Raw genomic sequence first — 25,376 nt, 5'->3', positions numbered from 1 at the left:
CATTCGGAACTCCTCTGTTTGGAATGCACTAGAATGAACTGTTGGTTAAAATGTAGTCCTTGGCTATTTTCTGTTGTTCATCCTGTTGTAAGATTTCACCTTTAATCAAATCTTTGGTTAAATTAGTCAGATTTAATCCTGCTTCGGACTTTGGTTAAAACTTAAACCACGGAATAGTTTTGTCTAAATTTAAGTTTCCCTGTGTATTACTAGTTTGTAAAGAGAACTAAACGTTTATTTCAACATGTCCATTGTTTTCTGCAACCATTAGTAATAATAAACAAACTCATCAAAACTTGGTATTACATTTAACAGTCCTTCCAGCTTTTTTTCATCGAGGTTTACGTCTAGCTATCAGACATTTCCAAATCAACCTTTAGCAGACAAATACACAGATAAAGAGAAAGCAAAACCAATAAAAAACACAAACATAAAAAACACCGCAAAAAAAAAAACACCACAAAAAAAACACCAAAAAAAAAACCAACAGTACACAAAATACAACATAGAAAACCAAAGACTGACATAAATGAACCGTAACAAGGCAACATTAGTATACCGCTGTTCAAAAGTCATCAATCAATTAAGGAAGCTCGCTTGCCATGTTTTGTAATTTTAGTCAGCTTTTCGGAATCCTCTGGTTTTATCCATTTGAATGCCTTAACAAAGTTTGCCCGGTGAACCCCATTTTTCTTTATATAATTCTTTTACATGTATAAACATGATAAAGATAAGCTGTCTGTTAAAGTCTAATACAATTTTAATTATTTCTTAATAGTTTTTGAGGACTTGAACTTGTCAATGATAAAGCTATGCAAAGTCAAGAGAAAACATTTTCCCGCCAAAATTTCAATGGCTTATATCTCAAAAACAAGCACGGTGACCTATATATTTGTTTTGCTCTTTTGATTCCTTTATTAATCCCCTATCAGTATTTGCTAGTGTTATGAAAAGTTAATTACTTTAAAACTAAGGAGCCAACTCCCTTAAGAGAAAAAAACAAATGCGGTTGCGAACTAAAATCGAGGGAAACACATCAATTTCAAGAGGAAAACAAAGGAACAACTGTAACACTGAAGACTATTTGAATAGAACTGCCATATTTCTGAAAACCCGGTTTTATGGCTATCAACAATTTCCCGGTTTAACGGTTATCATAAAATTTCGTTAAAATATTGCTAAATTGACAACACTACATGACAGACATACATTTTGTAGAGCACAATCACATACAAGAACAATTATCACAAAGAAACGCACACACAAATAATATAGTAATATACACAACATGCACACCATAGATCGACAACAAACATCTTCCATCAATGCCATATACAGCACAGGGCATCAAAAAAAGCTACGCGTGTATGTTACGGATATGTAATCTTGACTTTATACAATAGAAAAAAGTAAAAACACAAAAATACTGAACTCCGAGGAAAATTCAAAAAGCAAAATCAAAAAGCAAAAAGCAAAATCAAAAGTCCAAACACATCAAACGAATGGATAACAACTGTCATATTCCTGACTTGGTACAGGCATTTTCTAATCTAGAAAATGGTGGATTGAACCTGGTTTTATAGCTAGCTAAACCTCTCACTTGTATGACAGTCGCATCAGATTCCATTACATTGTCAACGATGCATGAACAAAACAAACATACTCAAAGAGTAAAAATGTCAAAAATAGGGGTACAACCGTCAATACTGTGTTATCATCTTAATATCACTACATAAACAACAAATGTAACAAAGGAGCACAAAAAGGCATACATCAAATTTAACATTCTCATTTTGCTTTTCTTATACGGCTGAATTTATCTAAAGTTTTAAAGTGGTTTCGTCGTCGAACGTCAGAACGTCGGAAATATTTGTTTTGGTGCTCCGGGTGAGAGTTGCTTATGATTTTGGAATTAATGAAAATACGATCATACTACATGTAGCAGGTACTGAAATAAAATTTTGTACAATTAATCAGTAAATCATGAAATTTGATACATATTTGTTTTATTTATTTCGGACTGGTAAATAATATTTTATTGAGATTGTCCACAAATTTTACGGACAACCCTCGTACACCATGTACAGTGTAGTCATTTATTTTTCAATGGAATGTTGTGAAATGTGTTAATATGTTAACTCTATTGTTATGTATGAATATCTTATACTGTTATAACTGATTACTTTTATGAAGCATATCTACAAGTATCAGTTTCATGCATATTCATCACTGCAAATTGATGAAGATAGTGTGTTTACATATATGTTGATTATGATTTAATAAAATGTCTATTGCTTGATTAAAACTCAGTCTCTTTGTTTGATTGATAGTAGGGCGAGGTCAAATCTTTTCGCAAACTTGAAAGGCTTGATCCAGGCATCATCTGTATGAAGATTGAGTACAATCAACCAAATGGTTCTTGAGAAGAAGGCTTTTAAGTGAAAAATTTAACAAACGGACGGGCAGACGACGGACAACGGACAACATGCCATCACAACAGCTCACTTGAGCCTTCGGCTCATGTGAGCTAAAAAGGTCATAGTAACCTTAAAAGTAGGTCAAGGACAAATATCTTCGCAGATTTTAAACGGTATGATCCATGCAAAAAACCTATGAAGTTTGAGAACAATCAATCCGGTGGTTCTTGAAAAGAAACCGTTTAAGTTAAAAGCTTACGGACGGACGACGAACAATATGCGATCACAATAGCGCTCTTGAGCCTTTGGCTCATATGAGTAAATACTTAAACACGTAGTTTCTACTGAGTTGAATGGTAGAAATATTATTAACTTTTAACTAATTGAATTATATTCAAATGAAAGTAACAACTTACATGTCCGTGAAATGAGCTGGACGTAGAATTAAGAATTGTTTAAACAGTTAACCTTGCTTTTAAATCATTATTTATAGGAATATCTGTTATATGGTAGCAAATCGAAACTTTAATAAAACTTCAAATCATACCAGTCCAAGTCTATATAACATAACAAAACATATTACATGCAGTTAAAATGGAAAAATTTAATTCTAAAAATAAGATAACAAAGGCATCTGAAATTTAACAGCGCTAGCGAACACGAACACACATACAAAGAATTCCCCCAAAAACACAATACATTACAAAACCCTTGATGTATGTAGCTTAGGACGTGCATGTTCAAAAGTGTGCTTCACCTGGTTAAGGGATCCCAACATCCCACTTCCCATATACATAAAGGCATCAAGTAACACACATAATTTAAAATTCAATAAAACTTCACCAGTCCAAGTATATATACCAAAATACAATATAATACAGGTAAAATTTAAAATTAGTCATAACTGTTAAATAAGTTAATTAAAATAGCCCAATCTTTCTCTCTTTTTCTGTCTCTCAATATTCCTGAACATTTTGACATTGTGGTTTATCAACACGGATGTTTATAATTGTTTTGAGAGTTTAGCTGTACGATCGTCCCTGATGGTGCAAACAACGCCATTGTAGCGAATCGTAATGGCGCATCACCCCAGCGGTATTTGTATTGTCCGTGTGTTGAATCTTTAGCGTCCATAAATTGTCGAACTTCTGGACGCTTCATAAATTCAATGTTTGTAATTTCCAAGTTGTTATACCACATTGGAAAACAATTTATCGTTCCTCCTTCTATCATCTTAAACAAACCAGGGGTTTTAGGCTTGGTACGGAATTTCGCAACATACCGTAATATTGTCTGACGTAGGTCCGTTATAAATCTAAATTCAAACGTAAAGTAGTGATGCATATATATCAATGACGAATTATTCGGAATACTAAAATTTCTTCCAACCAAACAAGAATCGGTATCAAATCGTAATACATACTTAAACTCCTTTAAGGCTGGATTCATCCATATATCTTTAAACCAAAATCTACACATATGCATGTAACCCCATTTTGATCTTTTAGGAAATGGGGATTGATACTTGTATTGAAATTTTTCGGAAAAGTAAATGTTATCGGAATAAATCGCAAAAAGTGCTTAGACATTTTCTTTAATTTATCTTTTACAGAATATGTGACTTTAATATCACTGAAAAAATAGGACGTTCATCTCATCAAGGTATTCAATCGATGGCAACAGCTGATTCATTAACTTGTTTACTTCCTTTTGAATATTCCAATCAATTAGAACAGCTATAGCGACGTTGTTTTTCTTCGATTCATCGACGTTTAACAGGTTGTGTTTCCCCGTTTTATTGACGTGTAGCAGTCGCAAATGTATTGGAATCTCGAAGTAGATACTGCATAATCTAATCAGAAAAAAACACCGTAACAAATATTACAAGTATATTCACCTGAAATATTGAAATTCATGAAACGAATTAGATCAAGTTGCAAAAAATCTTCTATAAATCTACCTCAAAACAAATGACTTAGCACACACGAGATCCAACACACACGCACACGCACACACACACACACACACACACACACACACACACCTACGCATACTAATATATCTGATTTACCCACATTATCATTCATGCATTATAGTAATAAATACTGTACAAACAAACTTCTGCACTTACAGTCATACTTGTTCAGTGCCACATGATACATTTTACAAACACATTTCTTTCAATACCTTTCACACATAATCATACCTTAAGCATATCACTTACAGATAATTACTTGCATAGTACATTTATTATAAAGGAAGGAAAAAAAACCACACATACAATCGCACATAATCTAGATCAATAGCATCTGTTTTTTTTCTATACATGTAGCTTAAGTTAACTATACAATGATTTCTTTATTATACTTCAAAATATTCAACACCTTTGTAAATAAACTACTGATCTCTGTATTGGTCATACTATATAATTCTACAGTATTTTCTACCTCATGTTCAAAATTTTTTAAGGTGTCTACTGCTTTGGTTTTTTATTGGAAACATAATGTGTTTTATAGACTGAAAAGAACATTAAGCTAAGCAAATGATTTAGCGCATAGTATGCATGGTCATTAATTTTGTATCCTGTAACCAACGAATGCAGACTTATTACATGTTCGCCTATGAAGACTTTTTTAAGTAAAACTTTCATTGATTTCCAGAATGTTTTATGATATGAACATGTAATGAAAAAATGATTATAATTATCTATTTCATTGCAATATGAACACAAATTGTTTTGGGAAATTTTCCACTGAGAAAGCAACACTTCATTTGGCAAAATAAAGTGCATTAATTTCCACCTAAACATTTTTATTTTATTATCTTTAAGATATTCAAAATTGAATTTAATAGAGTCTTTAAATTCATTTATTAGTCTCCCTTTGCTTAAGACTCTTTCCCATTTCAAAAATCCTACTGGTATTTCTGTTTTTGACACGCTTGATACTAAGTTGTATATGTTTTTAACATTAATAGTTAGAACATCATTACAATCTCTAAGTTTAGTTTTTGTTCGGTTGATATGGACTTTTGTTTTGAGTGATTCTTCTGATTTTAACTTGTCTGTCCATTGCTTTGGTATAAAAATTTTTTTGTTTTGAGAATTCAGAAATCCAATTCCTTTTATTTCTTAATTTTGAAGTAATCATTTCTTCTGATATATTTCCTCTTTTATCTATTATGTCATTTATATATAATATGTTACTATCAATCCAGTTATCAAAGAACAGACGTTTTCCTTGAAATTTTATGAATTTATTTCCCCATATAACTTGTTTTCTGATTTCTAAATAATTATTGATTTGATCATGATGATTGTTTTCACTATTATTTACATTTATCCATGTTTTTATCATTTCTTGATAGAAGGTTGGTGTACTGTTCCATATGTTTTTATCTAGCAGTTTTGTGTTATTCACATTCATCTTGAAAATAAGAAGGTTTTTTCCGAATTTATTAAGGTATAGTTTTGATAATACAGACCAATTTGCATTTTCTGATTCTAATATTTTTATAATCCATTTTAAATGTATAGATTTTATATAGGATTCTATATCAATCATTTTTAACCCCACTTCTGCGAAGTTTTCTGTTATTATTGACCTTTTTATTTTATCTTTTCCTCCGTTCCAAATGAATTTATATAAGATTTTATTTAGTAATGATACTGTTAGTAGCAATATAGGTTATATTTGGTAAAAGAAGAGCTTTTACCACTAATATTTTTCCAAGTAGTGTTAACTTTCTTTTTGCCCATCTTTCTACACGTTTCGTTAATTTGTCCAACACTTTTTCAATATTTAATGTTTAACACTCTTTTTTGTCATACCCAAAATATATTCCAAGGCTTTTGATTGGTTTGTCAGTCCAATTTATATTTTCATATTTATCTTTTGAACTTTTTAGCCGTCCTAACCATACCCCTTCAGTTTTATTTCTATTTAGCTGAAGCCCTGAAAAACTTCCAAATGTTTCAATTATACTGAGAGCTAAACTTATTTCTTTCCTTGACTGAAGAAAAAGTGTTGTATCATCAGCTAATTGACAAATTTTTAAATTAAAAGATTTTCCATCTAATTTAATGTTTATACCTTTAAAATCTTTATTACTTCTAAGTCTTATTGCCATTAATTCTACTGTTATAACAAAAAGTAAGGCTGAAATCGGACACCCTTGTCGTATCCCTTGAAATATTTTAAACGGACCTGAGACCCACCCATTACTTAAGATACATCCCTTAATGTCGTTATACATAGTTTCCACCCATCTGATAAAGCTACTTTTAAATGCAAACTGTTTCAGTGTTTCCGTCATGAAAGTCCATTCTAGTGAGTCAAAAGCTTTACTAAAATCTAAGAAAAGGATTGCTCCTTCTATATTAAATTTCTCAGAATAATCTATTATATCTTGAATTTGTCTAATGTTAAAACCAATATATCTGTTTTTAACATATCCTGTTTGATCTAGACTAATAATAGATGGTAAGTCTCTGAGCTAATACATAAGCTAATAGTTTAGTATCAATGTTCAATAAAGTTATGGGACGATAATTATCTAATGAAAGAGGATCATTTTTTTTAAATTAGTAAAATTGCACCTTTTGAGTTTGTAAGTTCTTTTTTTTCATAATTATAATTAAATACTTTGACAACAATATGTTTTAGGCTTGTCCAAAATTGCCTATAAAATTCCACTGTCAGTCCATCAAGACCAGGGGATTTATTAAGCTTCATTTTAAAAATTGCATCAGTGCATTCAATTTCTGTTTCTTTCCCTTCACATTGATTACTTTCGGAATCTTTAAGCGTTTTTGTTAATTTTGTTTCATTAATATATGTTTTAACTTCATTATCACAAGGATTAGTAGACTCATAAAGTTTTTTGTAATATTTCACTTGTAGATTTAGAATTTTATCTTGATCAGTTGTTGCGATCCCATTTTCATCATATAGTTCAGTTATAATCTTTTTTGTTTGACGACTTTTCTCTAGTCCCAAGAAGTATGCACTATTTTTTCCCCTTCTTCATTTTACCCTTGATCTTATTTTTTGTCCTTTAATTTTGTCTTTATATAAACACTCTAGATCATTTTCCAAAATCTCAATTTCTTTTTGTAATTTATGATTTACATCTGTACCATTATTTGCTTTATTATTGAGATCATTTAGCTGTTTTTCTAGGATAATTATTTTATCTTTTTTTAAATTTGGATTTTCTTTTACAATAGTCTAAACTTGCATCTCTTACCTCTATTTTCAAATTGTCCCATAGTATCCCTAAATCATCACAGTTAATTGATTCGTTTTCATATCTGTTTATTAATTTGTTTATTTTATTTACATAGTCATCATTATTTAAAACACTGGAGTTTAATTTCCAGTAGCCACGCCCCTTATTTCCTCTTTTAGTATTAACTGTTAATGATACTGCATTATGGTCAGTTATTTTCTGTACTAAAGGTCTAATATCGCAGCTTTTACAATATTTTTGTACTTCTTTTGAAATCAGAAAGTAATCAATTCTGGTGGCTTCTGATCTACCTTTTCTTCACCACGTGAATTGCCTTAGATTTTTATTTCTACTTCTCTAAATGTCTACCAATTTACATGATTTTATAAGCCCTTTTAAACCTGTTACTGGTTTATCAAATTTTTTAGAGGATTTGTTTTTATTTTTTGTATCAATTAATGACCAGATGTCGTTAAAATCTCCTCCAAGAATTGTTTGACCTAATCCATATTTATTTATATATGATTTAACTGTTTTGAAAAAACTATTTCTTTCTCTTGATCTATTTGGAGCATAGATATTTACTAGCGTGTAAATGTTTTTATTTATTTCAATATTAATCAAAATAAATCTACCATCAGAATCTTTGTGCTCATCAATAATTTTAAAATTAAATATATCTTTTATCCATATTGCTACTCCGCGTGAATTACTGGTACCATCACTTCTGAAAATGATTTTACCAAGTTCTTTAGACAAAGTATCTTGCATTTGTTTAGTAAAATGAGTTTCCTGTATAAAAGTTATATCACATTTTTGTTGATTTGCCCAACTTACTATTTTATTTATTTTTTCAGGTTGCTGTAGGCCATTATCATTGACCGTACAGATGTGCAAATAGTTTTTCATGGTGGTTTATAGTTGGATATTTTAAATTTCATACAATAGCATGGTGAGTTATCTTTCTTACCATTAATAATGAGGCATTTAGTATTGGTTTTATCTATTGTTATTTTGTTATTTATTTTGACTGACTTCAAACTAAATTCTTTTAGTCTTGTTTCTTTACAAGAAGAATTATTTAAAGGACAGTTTACATACTGATAAAACATTTGTTTTACCCGAGAAATACCGTTATACGCCTCACTGATTGCGATTGGTTTTTCAGATCGTGGGTATTTGAACGATGAATTTAGGTCTGTGTTTGTTTTTTTTCTCAAGTAATACCGGTTTATTTACTATCTCTATGTTTATAATCGGTGTATTCCTGAACAATATTTTTAGCAGTTTATTTTCCCGTACCGTAAAATGTATTATGTTATCGATCTTTTCCATAATTAGCATTATTAACCTATTCTCATGATGATTATATTCGTCAAGCATATTATGCTTGTTTTGCAATAGATTTAGACTTTCGCTGTCCAGGTGCTCTCTACTTTTAGTTTTGTACGTTCTATATTTTGACCTCAACGTTAAAGTATTTACAGAATTTCTGGTCAAGGTTATTTCATCCGCTTTTGATGGAAACGTTTCAAGATTGATTAATATTTTTTCTGGATCAGGATATTTAGTAGCAGATGGTTAATACTTTAATTTAATATTATAGTAATATGACATAAATATTATCATCGACATGACTAGATTCTCTAGTACACAATAAAAAAAATTTGCCACTTTTATTAAATACACATACATTAATGTACTTTTTATTTTTATTTGTCTTTTTCTTTTTCAGGATAAAACTTTCATGAAGAACAGACCATTTATAATCTTCATTATTGGAATTGATTAGACTATCTGTCAGTCTGAATATTTTAAGTGGTTAAGTCTGTTTCCTAGAAATTATAAACAGTAGGACAACTGTATTTGGTGTATTCAATGGGGCCGAAACAATTTGCGCCAAATACAGTGTTTAAAATGTACAATTGCGCCACTCTTTTTTCTGATTGTATTAATTTTGCCAATGAAAAGACTGAAATTGCGAAGCATTTACCAATATATTTCTTACTATACCATACATGCACATTCCTCATTTCCATTCTCAATTTTATAAACCGTTAACCTTTCCACTTTTGATTAAACTGAACTCAAAATTAAGAAAATATCACCAATACAGAAAATTGAAAAAGGAAATGGGGAATGTGTCAGTCACATCAACCCGAAAATAGAGCAGAAAACAGCCGAAGGCCACCAATTGGTCCTCAATGTAGTGAGAAACTCCTGCACCCGGAAGCGTCCTTCAGCTGACCCCTTAACAAATATGTATATTAGTTCAGTGATAATTGGCGTCATACTAAATTCCGAATTATACACAAGAAACCAAAATTAAAAATCATACAAGAGTTACAAAGGTCAGATGCTCTTGACTTGGGACAGGCGCAAAACTGCGACGGGGTTAAACATGTTTTTGAGATCTCAATCCTCCCTCTATACCTCTAGCCAATGTAGAAAAAAATCGCAAAACTATACGCACAATAGATTTTAGTTTAAGTGAAGTCCGAGTCCGATGTCAGAATATGAAACAAAAGAAAATAAAGAAAATAACATTAATAAAATTGAGAATGGAAATGTGGAATGTGCCAAAGAGACAACAACCCGACCACAGAAAATACAAAAGCAATAGGTCACCAACATGTATAACAACAGACTACAAGCAGTTACTGACATTCAAGCTCCAGCCCTCAATTATACTGATTGAAAGATTATGTCTTCATCAAATGAATATCAGGAACCATCCCTCCTGTTAGGGATTTAGTATCATACCATCATGACATATATGAGAAGAACATAACCCGTGTCATACCAACAATTGGTTTTAGAATAAATGTGTTTAATTCCGATGCAAAGACCCTATAGGTGAATTAATATTAAAGCCACAACATGCAATCTTAAATGACCTCACAACATCGTAACTATATCCCTTTTTAATAAGTTAGTTTAAAGGTTTTATTAGCTTTTGAGGTGGATACTGACATTTTGGTGCTTTTTAAAAAATATTACCATACACGATTGGATGTAAAGATGTCTGTCGTAGTCCAGCTGATTGGTGCAGATATAGAGCAGAATTGCTGAGGAAAGCATGCGACTTTGCATAGTAGTTTTTTGTTGTATACCCTTTGATTTCAGCTATGGACCCACTCAGAAAAATCCAATATGGCTGCCATTCTCAAGATGGCGGAAAACGTTATAAATATCAAGATTGTCCGCAAGGTATTTACATAATTTTCGATATTAAAGTAATGATTCTTTAAACAAAGTATTTATGCTCTTGAATTTGTTATCAATTAATTAAAAAAAAAAATAGAATAATATGGTTATTTGTAGAACGCATACATTTGCAAATATGGCTGCATATACAAAACAAATAGTGAAAATCTAAATTGTGTAACATGTTATTGTAGTTGTTCTTTTATAATGGTTTTAAGTTGTAACGGTTGTAAAGAAATAGATTGAAATGAGTCGATTGAACGTTGATATAGGTCGGTTAAATATGGAGGCATATTAGGTTACTTATCTGAATTTTGAGCCAGTGCCGAGGGCACCTTGTCTCGTGTACCTTCAATGTCATGTCTTACGTCACTTATTGGGTTTTCAGTTGTTGTACCCACCATATCGTCAAATTAGTATATGTATTAAATAGGTGTATTTTTGTGCAGGCGGATTTGACAATTGCTATCATGAAAAATGGTTAGGAGATAACTATTCTCTTTTCCAACTACGTGCGAAATCAATACGCAAAAAGTCAGCGGAGATGGTTCTAAAATAAACTCCTCGTCAGCACTTGTATTATTTTGAATGCCAACAGTCATTACCGAATGCCGCATTCATTATTTTGTTGTTGATAGTAAGTCAGATTAATTACTGCGCAAAAGGTGTGTCCAAAATATGAAGCCCAATTATTACATCCTCTGGTAACGGCGTTTTGCACACATTCCATTGTATGTTTACTCATTCAAAGTCGAGAGAGGTGTTCTTTATAATTGTTCAAGTAACCAACAATCATGCTCGCACTCTGGTCATATATAGTACCTGGTACAGCTAGGCTTTTTTCAAATGGTTCGTCTGGTGACTATATCGGACGAGGACGTATGCCTCGCTTGGGTTTTTCGTGAGGTAGTGTTTTATGGGCAATATACTCGGGAGTCGAGCGTTGGCCTGCTGGTAGACCTTTTGCTCTAAAGTGTTAAAAGACTGCGTTGTTTGGTTTGCGCTTCGATCTGGACGGTGACCGTTGAATTAAATAACAGAGATTTCTGGAGTTTGTCCGTGGAGATGCTGACCGTTGTCTTTAAGGACTATATGATCTCTGATTTGGAGGGGCTGTTCCTGGTCGATATGCATTTGTCTTGGATGTATTTCTATCTGGCGATCTACCGCATTTATATTGTTCAGGGGATCTCTCACGTGTAGTAGCTATATATATAGTATATTGATCAAAGACTTGCCAATGAGCATAATTGTCACTTGTTGATCCATACATGGCCATTTTGCTGGCTCTTAATTATTTTAACGCCTTGTTGATCGTCTCTTGGTTCCTTTCTATTACATGCCTTCCAGAAGCTTTGGCTTTACATCCTCGGAGGAATGCTTCGGTTCCAATCCTGCCTGCTTGTCTCTCTTGCTGAAGCGCTGTTTCAATGTTTTTTTTAAGACCTTGGAATTATCATCTGTGTTTACCATGCGAGCGAACTCCAAGATAACATCGACCAGGCAATCTAGGAGCCTACACATCTGTTTCTTGTTTTTCTATTGTCGTCTACCGGCAGTCTGTTCAAATTGATAAATGAACGCATCCAAAGTCATGGATCCTCTTCGATTGAATATTTGCATTTTTTGGAGCTGTGGGCTTCGGCTCTAATCTCTGGCACCAGAGTGTCTTGCTGTTGCAACACTCATTTGGTTTCAACTGCCCTAGATCGGTCTGTGGGGTGAGCTTGCTGTATTATATTGACAACAAACTTCTTGATAAACTTTTTCAAAAGATACTCCATCTGCAATTTGGAAAACCTTGTATGAAATGTACAAAAACATACAATAAGGGTTAATTGGAAAGGCTAATATAGTGATAGCTTGTCTGAACAACAGGGCGTCTAGACTACACTATAACATATGAAACATGGAAGCCCTATTAAGATATGACTTTATATCTATATACTATTTATGGAGGATGTCCTAGGTGCGCAGATGGCATGCTCGGGGGGAAAATGAAAGTCTTGCTCAACGTAGAGGATGTATATTTAAAAGAATACCAATACATTATTCACCTAGAAAAGAGTGTTTTAATTAAACAAAATGAAAATTACACAAACTCCAGACAAAAACATCAATGTTTTGATAACTTAGGGACAGAATCACAGCAAAGATAGTTTAAACATCACATCTTGGAATCTAAAGATCATCACAACAATCATACAAATATGGTAAACCGTGTGAAATATAGGTCTGAATTACTGATTAAAGTTCCTTCATAGACATTTGTTCTTATCTTGTGTCACTTAGTTTGGGATTGAATACCCCAAATATTCTCTATTTTTGAAACGAATAAAATGCGGTTCTATCATTGATCATGTCTTGAAGTTGTTAGTATTTTGCAATGCTTTATATGCCTACAAATACATCTTATTTCATACAAATCATGCCATTGTTTATACTCAATTATGAATAAATGCAACAGCAACACTTTGCTCTTCATAAGTCCTAAATATATATTGAGAGAAAATATATCCGGGTTACAAACTAAAACCGAGGGAAATTCATGAACTAGAAGAGGAGAAAAGTAAAGAACAGAACACTTAAAAGAAAACCTAAACAAACAATGTAACATACATAGAAATAAACTAATCAATAACAACTGCCATATTCAGGGAAAGGTACTGGGCCCTTAAAGAAAAACATGGTGTGTTGAATCTTGTTTTGTTGCTAGCCAAACATCCGCGCTGTATGGCAATGCTAGATATACCTCTAAAACGACATCTTTCATGACGAGAATGCAGTAAAGATACATGCAAGAACACAAAAGACAGAGAAATGAATAAATACAAAACACATAATACATTGTATTGTATTTCGACATGTTACCCACATAATTATAATAACAAGGAATAACTAAAAATTAATTTTAAGATTAACAGTATTTGAAAACAGCTAAATAGAATTACGAACTGGGTGTCTCTAATGGATCAAAGTTAAAAAAAAGTAACATCACAGGTAAATTATTAAAAAATGAATATAAATCAAGATTAGCAATTTCTTGATTGAAGATATATTCGATGACCATACTATCTAACAAACACGGCCGCCATGACTAAAAATAAAACATAGCAATAGAACATTAGAGTTTTCAATTGAAGTATATGGGAAAATTGAAAAAAAAACAATATTTCAAATGTTCACAAAACTAATATAGCTATTACATATTATACAAACATGTCTATCAACGTGTATAGATGATCTCAGTTACCCTGTCGTCTAAGTGCACGTGCGTGATACACAGAACAGAAGGAGTTATATAGTAATAGATGATGGAGCATCCCCCCAAAAATAAAAATAAAATCAATTAGAATTATCTTCATTTTGTGCGACAGATCACCATCCTAACTTTTAACAAAGGACATAATAACTGTATGTACCTAAAAATTCATTTACAAATGTATCACAATTAAAGCGGAACGACTACTTGGAATCAGTAAAAAAAAAACAACGTAAAGACGATTCTCAGTATTGCACTTGGCTAAACTTTATAGTGAATAATTTGAAATTTTAAAGTTTGATGGGGATTAACGTTTTTTGTCCATTTAAAACTATAAATATATTGTATTATTAATACTGTAAGGTGATATTATGTTTTTGCATATAATCACGCCATCAGTATCATATACTCGTCCTTGATACATGCATATTACAATTGTTATTATTTTTAAATGACACAATTAATGAATGTTTCGAAAAAAAGTTTAGAACCTTTGCACAGCTAACCTCATTTCACATTTAATTCAAAATGAAAATCCCGTGTTATTCTCCTTAGTATCATTATACGAAAATAGTTAGCTAACTAAACCTTCTAAAATTCAGGATAGTACGGGGATGACAAAATCACAATTATTTGCAATCCGTCTACTGTGTATGTGCATTAATCCTCAACCCTATTACCCCTCCCCCACAAACCCAGAAAAAAAAACAACCATAAAATAAACCACAAAAGCAAACACAAAATGGATCAGAACAAAACAAAACAAATATAATCAGACATAACCTATGATTATTCCAATTTACATACAAAGGAATGCAGTACAAGTGCCGAAATGAAAACTATCCACGTGTTTTTAATTTCGCAGCTTAAACTTTCAAATACTAACTCTTTACAACTGAGGTACACAGTTTCTGTGATGAACACTTCATTTGAGTACATGTAAGGTTAACAAACCAAACTACTTTAAGATATTTGTTTTATAATAAATATGTTAAGTGGCTTTTTCTGAGATATTATTTGTACTATTTCTGTTCGTATTTTCTTGCAGTTTTAATCTCATCCCTCTCATGTCCAAGATCGTTTCGTAATGCAGAAAACAGAGCCTTAAAATTAACACCCGATTAACACCCGAGTTTACACTTATAAACCATACAAAAAAGGCAAAAAGCTCATAACTTTGAACAAGTGTTAAAAAAACGGCTTGTTTAAGCATGTATTGTAAAATTTCTTCCTTTTCCGTATAACTATAGACAACATATAACAAAGCAAGAAACACAAAGCAATACTAGTATACTATATGACTACATTTTTGTGTATTTCCATGTCCTGTTTCTTTGTTGTGCTAACACATGATCAATTGTTATTGATTAAGCCATTACACTATGTAATGTGTAGATAAATAGTAAATACATTTTGACAGAAAACAATTATTATCTGACACTATAAGTGTTAGCGAATGTCGTTATTGCTCCACAAGAAAACAAAATGATCAATATCCAATTTAAAGTTAAAATGTATTTTTTTTAATTTTGTCTTCAAGACTTCTCTGTCTTCCTAATTGCAGCTATATTAAATTAGTGTGTCTTCCTACTTCAATGAAAAACTGTTTAAAATTGACTAAATTCACCTTTTCACTAATGTATTATTCAAGCATATTGTAATTCAACATTTTATTATTTGTGCAATGGATGGCCTTTGTGCAAACCCACTAGACCGTTTCATAGATAATTTTTTTTTTCCGTTTGCACCGTCACTACATTCTTTACCTTTAACTAAAATTCCCAGATATTTTCTAACCGTTGGGAAGATTTGTTTACAAGAACACACCTATTTCTGACTGTTTAAATACCGAAATAAATGGATTAACATGTCATATGACAAGAAAAACAAAGATGTTTGAACATTTGTGAGATGATTTCTAGCTGAAGTACGTATGTTTCTAAGCTTTGATGTTAAATTAACTTTGAAGGTAAAATATTGGATAAGGTATTGTGTCGCAAATGACCGATATTTTTGAAAAAAAATTTGTATCAAAATAAGTTATCTAATTCATTATACATAAATCATACATCTTTGCTTACAGATAGTGTCACTCCAAAATAGTATTCGTTTTTTACATATATCCCAATGAACATGAATGCATGGATAATCCCTGTCACCATCACATATTGTTGACCTATACAATATATATAAATAAGAAGATTGATATGAGAGCAAATTAGACAACTCTCCATCCTAGTCACAATGTATAAAAATTTAGATAAAATAAAGATCATTGTACACCACGGAACCCTGGTTCATACAAAATAGCGACGTATGCAACATGTCTGTGTCTCAATGCAATTCATGGACGACATATTTTGTTCGGTTGGTGATTTCGAGATACAAGAATAGCTTATCTGTAATGTTATCGTTGACGTACTTTTTACGAATGTGAAATTTAATCGAATGTAGATTTGCGTGGCATTTGATGTATACAAAGAAGAAGGCACTTACTCTGCAGGCAAACCACGCAGTGAATGTACTGAACTGCAAACAAATAACCTTGATTAATGTTATGAAAGTGTTAACCAGTATAATTTCGGGTCAGTAAAACTAGCAGGAATGGACTGTCAACACATCCGATATGTCAGCCGTACATCTGCTACTGCTGGAAATCCGATGAATAAATCTGTTGTAATGTTGTCACCGATTCAGACGTACTTATAAATATATTTTGTTCTGTAACTGTATCCTGCATTAATTTTTTTATTATATAGTTAAACTTATAGTTTATGAGTTGAAAAGTATCAAGTAGAAAACGCTTTTTATATTGACAAATCTTAGTCCATTTGCTAACATTACATGAATCGAATTACTTTACCGTAATAGCAATACTATATATATTTATAGTTCCCTTTAAATTGTTTTAAAAAAACATTAATACCCATCCAACTAAAAAAGTTCAAGTCATCACCTATTAATAAAAGAGGGACGAAAGACACCAAAGGGACAGTCAAACTCGTAAATCTAAAACAAACTGACAACGCCATGGCTAAAAATGAAAAAGACAAACAGAAAAACAATAGTACACATGACACAACATAGAAAACTAAAGAATAAACAACACGAACCCCACCAAAAACTAGGGGTGATCTCAGGTGCTCCGGAAGGGTAAGCAGATCCTGCTCCACATGCGGCACCCGTCGTGTTGCTTATGTGATTACAAAATTTAATCCGGTAAATAGTCTAATTCGGTAGGTCAAATTCATGAAAGGGAAGGGGATTGTAGTTACGACGTAAGGAACATATCCGATATCATTTGTGAAACGGTTATTCCATAACGGTCAACCAACTCGTGATGGCGTCCGTAAAATTTACGAAGGGATGATTTCAACTTCACCATTTGGAACTCTTGGTTTAATAGCTTCCTTGTGAGCAGTAACCCTCTATCAAGAAAATCATGATAGGAAATGCAAGCACGGGAATATCGTATCAATTGGGAGATATATACCCCGTATGCAGGTGCTGCTGGAATGTTGCTACTTAGAAATGGAAAGTTCACAATTGGAAAGCTGAAATCATCTCTTTTGTCGTAAAGTTTTGTCTTCAACCGACCCTCATTGTCAATTTCTAGATGTAAGTCAAGATATGAAGCCGACTTAACTGTATCTGTAGTATCCTTTATCTCCAATTCGATGGGATAGATGCGATCCACATAGTCACCAAATTTTGAATTGTTTAGTGAAAGAACGTCATCTATATAGCGGAAAGTAGAGTTAAAGGATATTGCTAACTTCTTATCTTTCTTCCTAAGAAGTGCCTGCATGAAGTCAGCCTCATAATAATAAAGAAACAAGTCAGCAAGTAGAGGGGCACAGTTTGTTCCCATTGGGATGCCGACAGTCTGTTGAAAAACACGTCCTCCGAACGTAACAAATATGTTGTCAATCAAGAAATCAAGCATCTTGATAATATCGGTTTCAGAGAATTTTTTGTTTGAATCAGAATGGTTCTTTACAAAGTATGATTTATCCCTCCCTAAGACAAGATACTTGTATCTACGTTGGCCATTCTTTTTTATGAAGCAAAGTAATACCAACTCTTTTAATTTGTCTTTTAGTTTGGAATGTGGAATACTTGTGTAAAGAGTAGAAAAGTCAAATGTTTTAATACTGTTACAAGATGAAAGAGAGTTAGATTGTATGTACTCTAAAAGATCTTTGGAATTTTTCAGTATCCACATCTGATTCACGCCACCTCTAGAATAGGCAGTTTCACAATAACTTTGAAGCCCGTCTTTGATTGCTGATAAAATGGATGTTAATAATTTAGAAAGGGGTTTCGTGGAGCACTTGGAAGACCCAGCAATATACCGTTGTTTGTAAGGACACTTATGTAGTTTAGGTATCCAATACAGTGATGGAAGATCCAGTTCTTCATCTGTGGTTGAAATACCAAAGGAACAAAGAACAGACCTATGATTATCCAGGATTTCCTCTTTGGTAAGTGTCGTGAGGGTATATGTTGGGTTTCCAAGTGAATTGTCTATACCTAATTCGTTTATCAAGCAATTAATGTAATGACTTTTACAGATAAAAACGATGTTATTTGGGGCTTTGTCTGCGGGGACAACAACATATTCATCATGGAGGTCAGATAGGTGTTTAGCAACATTTGGATCTTTGAAGATTGACGTAGCCTGGGCATTGATGGACCCATTCAGTTTCTTAATTCTGATTTGTATTAACGACCTCACTGCCTTAATCCATTCGGATAGAGTGTCTACGTCTTCCTTCTCGCGCTTAGCCCATTGCCTGGCATAATCCTCGACTGAATCCATCAAAATTTTAAAGTTGTGTTTCCAATTGATGGATTTAGGCTCACGATATTTCGGACCTTTCGATAACACGTTTCGTAGAGAAGTGTTATTAACAATGTTAAGGTCACCGGTAATAACGTGGCCAGCAGGATTATATGTGAATTGGGAACTAGCACAAGTGCAATCAGGAGGTTTAGACTTGAAGTCGTCAATATCGAGATCCTGCAAAACGCGTTTGTAATTGAAAATTTTAGTTGCAATAGGTTTGGTATAGGTATAAGAAATTATTGGTACAGACTGGTCTTTGAAATAAGGAGGTATTTTCGATTGAACTAATTTATGATGAAGGATATTGCCTAGGTTGACGCCATCGATACCTTTGTTGGCAAAGGAAAGATTTAGAAAAGATCTTTTCTCTTTTTCATCTTTTCCAATGCGAACTGGCTTGAAAAGTCTGTGACTAGCAATATCCGAAATTATAGCTTGTAGTTTGTATTGGTTTGAATGAGGGTTTGTTACAGTGGATTCCAAATTAATAAATTATGTTTAGCAAAAATACAATACTGAGAATCGTCTAAACGTTGTATTTTTACTGGGTCCAAGTAGTCGTTTTGATCTTATTGTGTTACATTTGTAAGTGAATAGATCAGTACATGCAGGTATTGTGTCCTTTGTAAAAAGAGAGAAAAGTGATATGTCTCACAAAATGCTAGACAATGCTAATTGAATTACCTTTTTGCTTAAAATAATTTGGATACTTCACCAGCTATAACTTTATAAAACTCCTTCTTTTTTTGTTTGTTTTTTAAGGAAGGGGGTAACACGCACCTGCACTTAGACGACAAGGCAACTGAGATCATCTTTACATGTTGATAGACATGATAGTAAAATATGTAATAGCTTTATTACGTTTGTGACCATTTGATATATATTTGTTTTTTTATATAATCAAATGATGTAATGTTAAACCTTCTCATGATTAATATCATTTCGTGAGTCAGAACAAAAGAGACCCAAACTAACATACTATTCTACAAGGAAAACAATTTGATTTATATCCAATATAAAATTATAATGATTTTTTTTTTAAATCTTGTTTTCAAGACTCTGTCTTCCTCATTTCGCCTATTTCAATGTAAATGATGTAGTTTGGCTTCCTCCTTTAATAAAAAAACTTTTCAAAACTTGACTTAATTTTCTTGCTTACTAATATGTTATTCAAACATATTGTATTTCAATCCTTTATTATTTATACAATAGCTGGCCTTTGTTAAAACCTACTAGATCGTTAAAAAAATAAGATACTGTTTTTCCGTTTGGAGCACCACTATATTGTGTACCTTTAAATAAAATTTGTAGAAAGTTTCTAACCGTTGGGATAGTTTTTTTTACCCACAAGAACACATCTATTTTTGACTGTTTGAAAACTGAATTAAATGGATTAAAATGTCATATGACAAGTAGAGCAAAGATGCTTGATCATTTGTGATTTGATTTCTAGCTGAGGTAAATATTTTTCTAATCTGTGAAGTAAAATTAACTATGAACGAAAAATACTTGATAAGGTTTGTGTCGCTAATGACAAATATCTTTGAAAAAGTTTGTATCAAAATAGGTGATCTTATTCATTATATTCAAAACATACAGTGTTTGCATTTGATATATCCAAATGATATTGAAATCATGGATAATTTCTTTTACCATCACATATTGTTGACCTATACAATACCTAGGTATAAATAAGAATATGGATATGAGTGCAAACTAAACAACTATCCATTCAAGTACAGTGTATAAAAAGTTAAAAAAAATAATCATGGTACAACCTCGAACCTTGGCTTAATCAAACTTCCAAATATGCGCCATGTCTGTGTCTCAATGCACTTCATGGATGACATATTTGTTCGGTTGGTGATCTCGAGATACAAGAATAGCTTATATGTAATGTTATCGATAACTATTCTTTTACGATAATGCCATGTGCATGATTTGATCGAATGTGGATTTGCATGGCATTTGATGTATAGAAAATATGAGATGCTTACTCTGCAGGCAAACCTCGCAGTAAATGTACTGAACTGCAAACAAATAAACTTTATCAATGTTATGAAAATGTTAACCAGTAAAATTAAATACCTGAACGTAAAACCAAAAATTGAATCACACTTATATCAGACATCTGTCATATCGAGTTTCGTCTTTATATAAGTTATGTATGAAAAAAATCAATTGTTAATATTGAACCAATCTTACAAGTGTAAAAGTGCTCCAAATAATCAAATCATATTTTTTTGAATCATTGTAAATATTGTTAGGCATTTGTACCATGTTATTTAGGGATAGATATAAATTCGGGTCAGTAAAACTAGCAGGATTGGGCGACCGTGCAAGAGCTGTATAGTAATCGATATGGTTTGACTTTGGCTATTTGTTTAGGACGACTAAGGCCTGCCAATTAAAAACACCATATCATAATGTCTACGCACATAATAATATCAAATACCACGGATTCTCGAGAATGCGAATTTTATAAGTCGTTTTAATTTTTTCTGTTAACCACGATCTGTATACCCATCATAATAATTTTGCATGTGTTTATTATTTAAAATTTTGTAAAATTGGGCAAGCTATCAGTAACTGTAAAATATCGATGTACTAGTGTCTCCTTGGCCACTGGGGCGCAATCAAGATAATCTGACAGTGGAACTGTCTCATATATTGCAGTATCCTTGGAATCAGACACATTGGGGGAAACACATACGTGTACATGTTCTTTCAAGGAATTATCAGAGCATCCAAAGCATTGGGATGAGGAATCCAAGTGCAAACGATTTCTGTCTGGCGATTTTACCATGATGCAAACAAATCTATCAATGGGTTTTCCCATATCTGAAAAATTTGCTTCACTTGTTCAGAGACCATTCTGTCGGAAAACACTTTTCTCGACTCAAATGATCTGCAAAACCATTCTTCTAGCCCATAATAATGGCTGCCTTCAATACTACGTTGTGTTGAAATGCTATCTGCCATAGCTCCTAAGTCACGTAACATGAATTTGGTGACTTCGTCCCCCCTTGACGATTTATGTATTGTACTACGCTTGTGTTGTCGCTCCTTATCAGAACACATTTTTCCTTAAACACTTTCAGAAAATGCTGGACTATCAAAGTTACAGGTTTCATTTCAAAACAATTTATGTACCAACGTTTCTGTTTTCCCATATGGCCCCATAACCTTTCATTGACTCATCTGTCGTTATGGCCACATTGATTTTCGGCAATTGCAAATATCGGCTTTTCAGCGTGTTGGCTGATTTTTCCACCAATGAAATTGGGATTTCAGATGTTGTGTCAATGTAACATGTGCCAACACAAGTTTGCTGACTTGCCTCCAAAATTTTGAAATGGTCTCATAAACAGACGAGCATTGGAAATCAACTCGATGCATGATGTATCATCCCGAAAATAAAAATAAAATCTAGGGCCAAATTCTGATCTGAAAGCATTATTTCTAGTAATATCTGTAATTTCTCCATCCTTTTTATTGTTGGATAAACTAAGCCCTTGTCTAAATAAAAAAAGAATCCCCGAAGTATGTTATCACTTGACTTGGAACTAGGCTTGATTTGTCTGTGTTTATCATAAAGCCTTGTGAAACCAACATATTGAGACATTTCAGGCGATTCTGAACTAATTGCTGTTGGTCCTGATTGACTATCAACGATTCTTCTAAATATACTGACATTCTGATATTTTGAGGTCTCAGATAAGCAGCTACTACTGACACCAGTTCTGTAAAAATTCGAGGAGCACATGTTGGTTCAAAGCACATTGCTTTCCATTGATAACATTGATTTGGTATGCAAAACCTTATGAACGGACGATGTTTCTGAAATATTGGTTCATGGAAATATGCATCGCTCAGATCTATTGAAATTGACCACTCTCTTGGTTTCATTAGATTTATGACTTTGCTAATTGAGTCCATCTTGAAATGGACTTTCTTTAGATGTGCATTGAATATGGTTTTAAATTTGTCACTGGTCTCATTTCCCGTTTTTCTTGGGCACCAGAAATAGTGTACCGACAAAACCTGTTAGAGATTCCAGAAAAAAAACACTTTTTCTTTAGCATCCTTTCTAATAAAGATGTTTATTCTGCCAAAAATATAATTGCGTTTTTTGTAAGATATTATTGTTTTCTTGATGCCTGTCTATGCAGGTCTTTGAACAAATTATAATTTGTAACCTTCCTCTATTATTGAAAGTACCCACTAATCTGTTGTTATCATTTTACAATTTTGAAGAACATATTTTATACGCCTCCCTAACGGAATATCTGTACACATCATTAAACATGAGCCAATCTTTGAGTCAACTGTTGTTTTTTCTGGGGATCACAAAAGACCCCCAGCAACTCTGACCGGTCGTGTTGGTCTTGTCTTTATTTGACTCTTTAGCAGGCCCATTATAGCATTGATTGTCTCCCACTATTTGATGTCTTAGGCACATTGGCCCTACTGTTATTTAAGCCTTAAGTCTTACTGGCGTTAACAGTATTATGCTCAACATTGAACTAGGGATTTTTTTTTTGTCAATCTCTGTCAAAATCTGCCCTTCCTTTCCTACCCTGACCTAGTTCAGGTAATAAATCATTCAACTGATCCTTTTATTCCTTGCGCTTTTCAAGGCGTGACTTAAGACCATTTCCAAAAACACATTCACCTGATAGAGGCAATTAATTAGTTTTGTCTTTAATCATGTTACATGTAATACCAGACAAATTCACCAGACCTAAATCATTTGATGCAGCCTTACGTCTTACTAAATGAACATTACATTGCGAACAAATCTTTCACAATTTGACAACATGATTGATTCTCATCGTGTTCTAAAGACGGAGAATTTTCAAGCTTTTCAAGCAGAATGCTCATTGGCTGTTGCATATACTAGCCCGAAATCACATTCATTCGAGACGCCATTTGCCTTTGGAATGAATGTTTCTCAATCTGTTTTATAGGCTGTGTATATAATTGCCTATGGCCAGTATCTCACGACTTTACTGCCATTGGCCCATGGTTCTTTCTCATCATTGGCTCTAGCAAGTCGTCATAACTAGGAGCTTGCAAGAACTTTAAAGCACTATCATGTACAGGAAAGCAACTCCCGTATTCCTCTCTTAAGCGGAAAGTTTCCTGAGTGCTGACACCTCCAGGAATTTTCGAGAATGGTGCCTGATCCATTATCAACCCAACACTACCTTTAACATTACTTGAGGCAATATCCTCACTAAACAAATCTGATTAATCATGATGTCTAATAATAGTATCTGAGCTTAACTCAATATCTTTGATTACATCGTTGAAACGGTTTTTAAATGTACATGTTTCAAAAACTTTCACCTTTTCTGGCAACACTACCTGTTGACTGTTCAATTCTAATTTCGCTCTCATTATCTGACGCATTGTCAGAGCGAATATCACCAAGTATACCCCTTTCTATTTGGTTAACAAGTACAGAAATTTCCGACCTTGCGTCGAAATCTGTATTCCTAGATATTCAAGGAAAACCCAAATCCTCGTCTAGTTTCGAAAACTCGTGGAATAATGGGTCGAAAGTTGTCAGATCTGAGCAAACCTTGTGTATCTCTATTCTGACCCCTTGAATATACATTAGTTACATATCTGGGCATATCTTGTGTATAACTATTCTGAACTACAATATCGTCGTTGATTGCCCCTGTAACATTGGCCAACGATTGCATCATGTTAAATAAAGTCTTTTGGTCATATTCCTGTTGAAATGCAGATGACTTTGGCGTCTTTTTCTTAGCTTTACCAGTGGCTTTAGTTCTGTACATATTTTTCTCAATTGCCGGTAAAAAGATGGCGTATTTGTGTTTACCTGAACCTCCGAATTCTCGTGCACCTCGAGATCGGATTCCATACTGAAATAAATTTAAATTTTCAATTCAACTTAGCAGCGACAAGAACATCTGTTCGCTAGCTCGCAAAAAAATATTACTGATTAGAATACCTGTATTTATACCTGTATTGGGGTGTATAACACAAATAGGGTAATCGGACATCCTAGGGATGTTTTTATTTCTAGATCACCTAGATGTTTACGATTAGAACTAGTTAACGCGAATTATATTCTAATTTGATAAATGTCAATTTTCCCTGGTAGGTATAATGAATATTATTTAAATTAAGAATTGCACAAAAAACACCTCTTTTAAATAAATATGTTTCTTTCGAAATATTTCGTGATATAGGCATATTTTGATACATTGCATTTCATTGACAATGTCAAACAAACATAAAATGCATAAGATAAATCTATATTGATAATGACTTGTTTGATGCTACCAACCGTTCTCGGTAGGTGTTTTAGGTGAGACAACAAAGTAGTCAAGAAAAAAGTAGTAAAAGAAACGCAAAAAATTGTAAGTTTGGCAGC

Source organism: Mytilus edulis, chromosome 14 (genome assembly GCF_963676685.1).
Source record: "Mytilus edulis chromosome 14, xbMytEdul2.2, whole genome shotgun sequence".
NCBI classification, from domain to species: domain Eukaryota; kingdom Metazoa; phylum Mollusca; class Bivalvia; order Mytilida; family Mytilidae; genus Mytilus; species Mytilus edulis.
The sequence above is the reverse complement of the archived record's forward strand: the minus strand, read 5'-3'. Positions refer to the sequence as shown.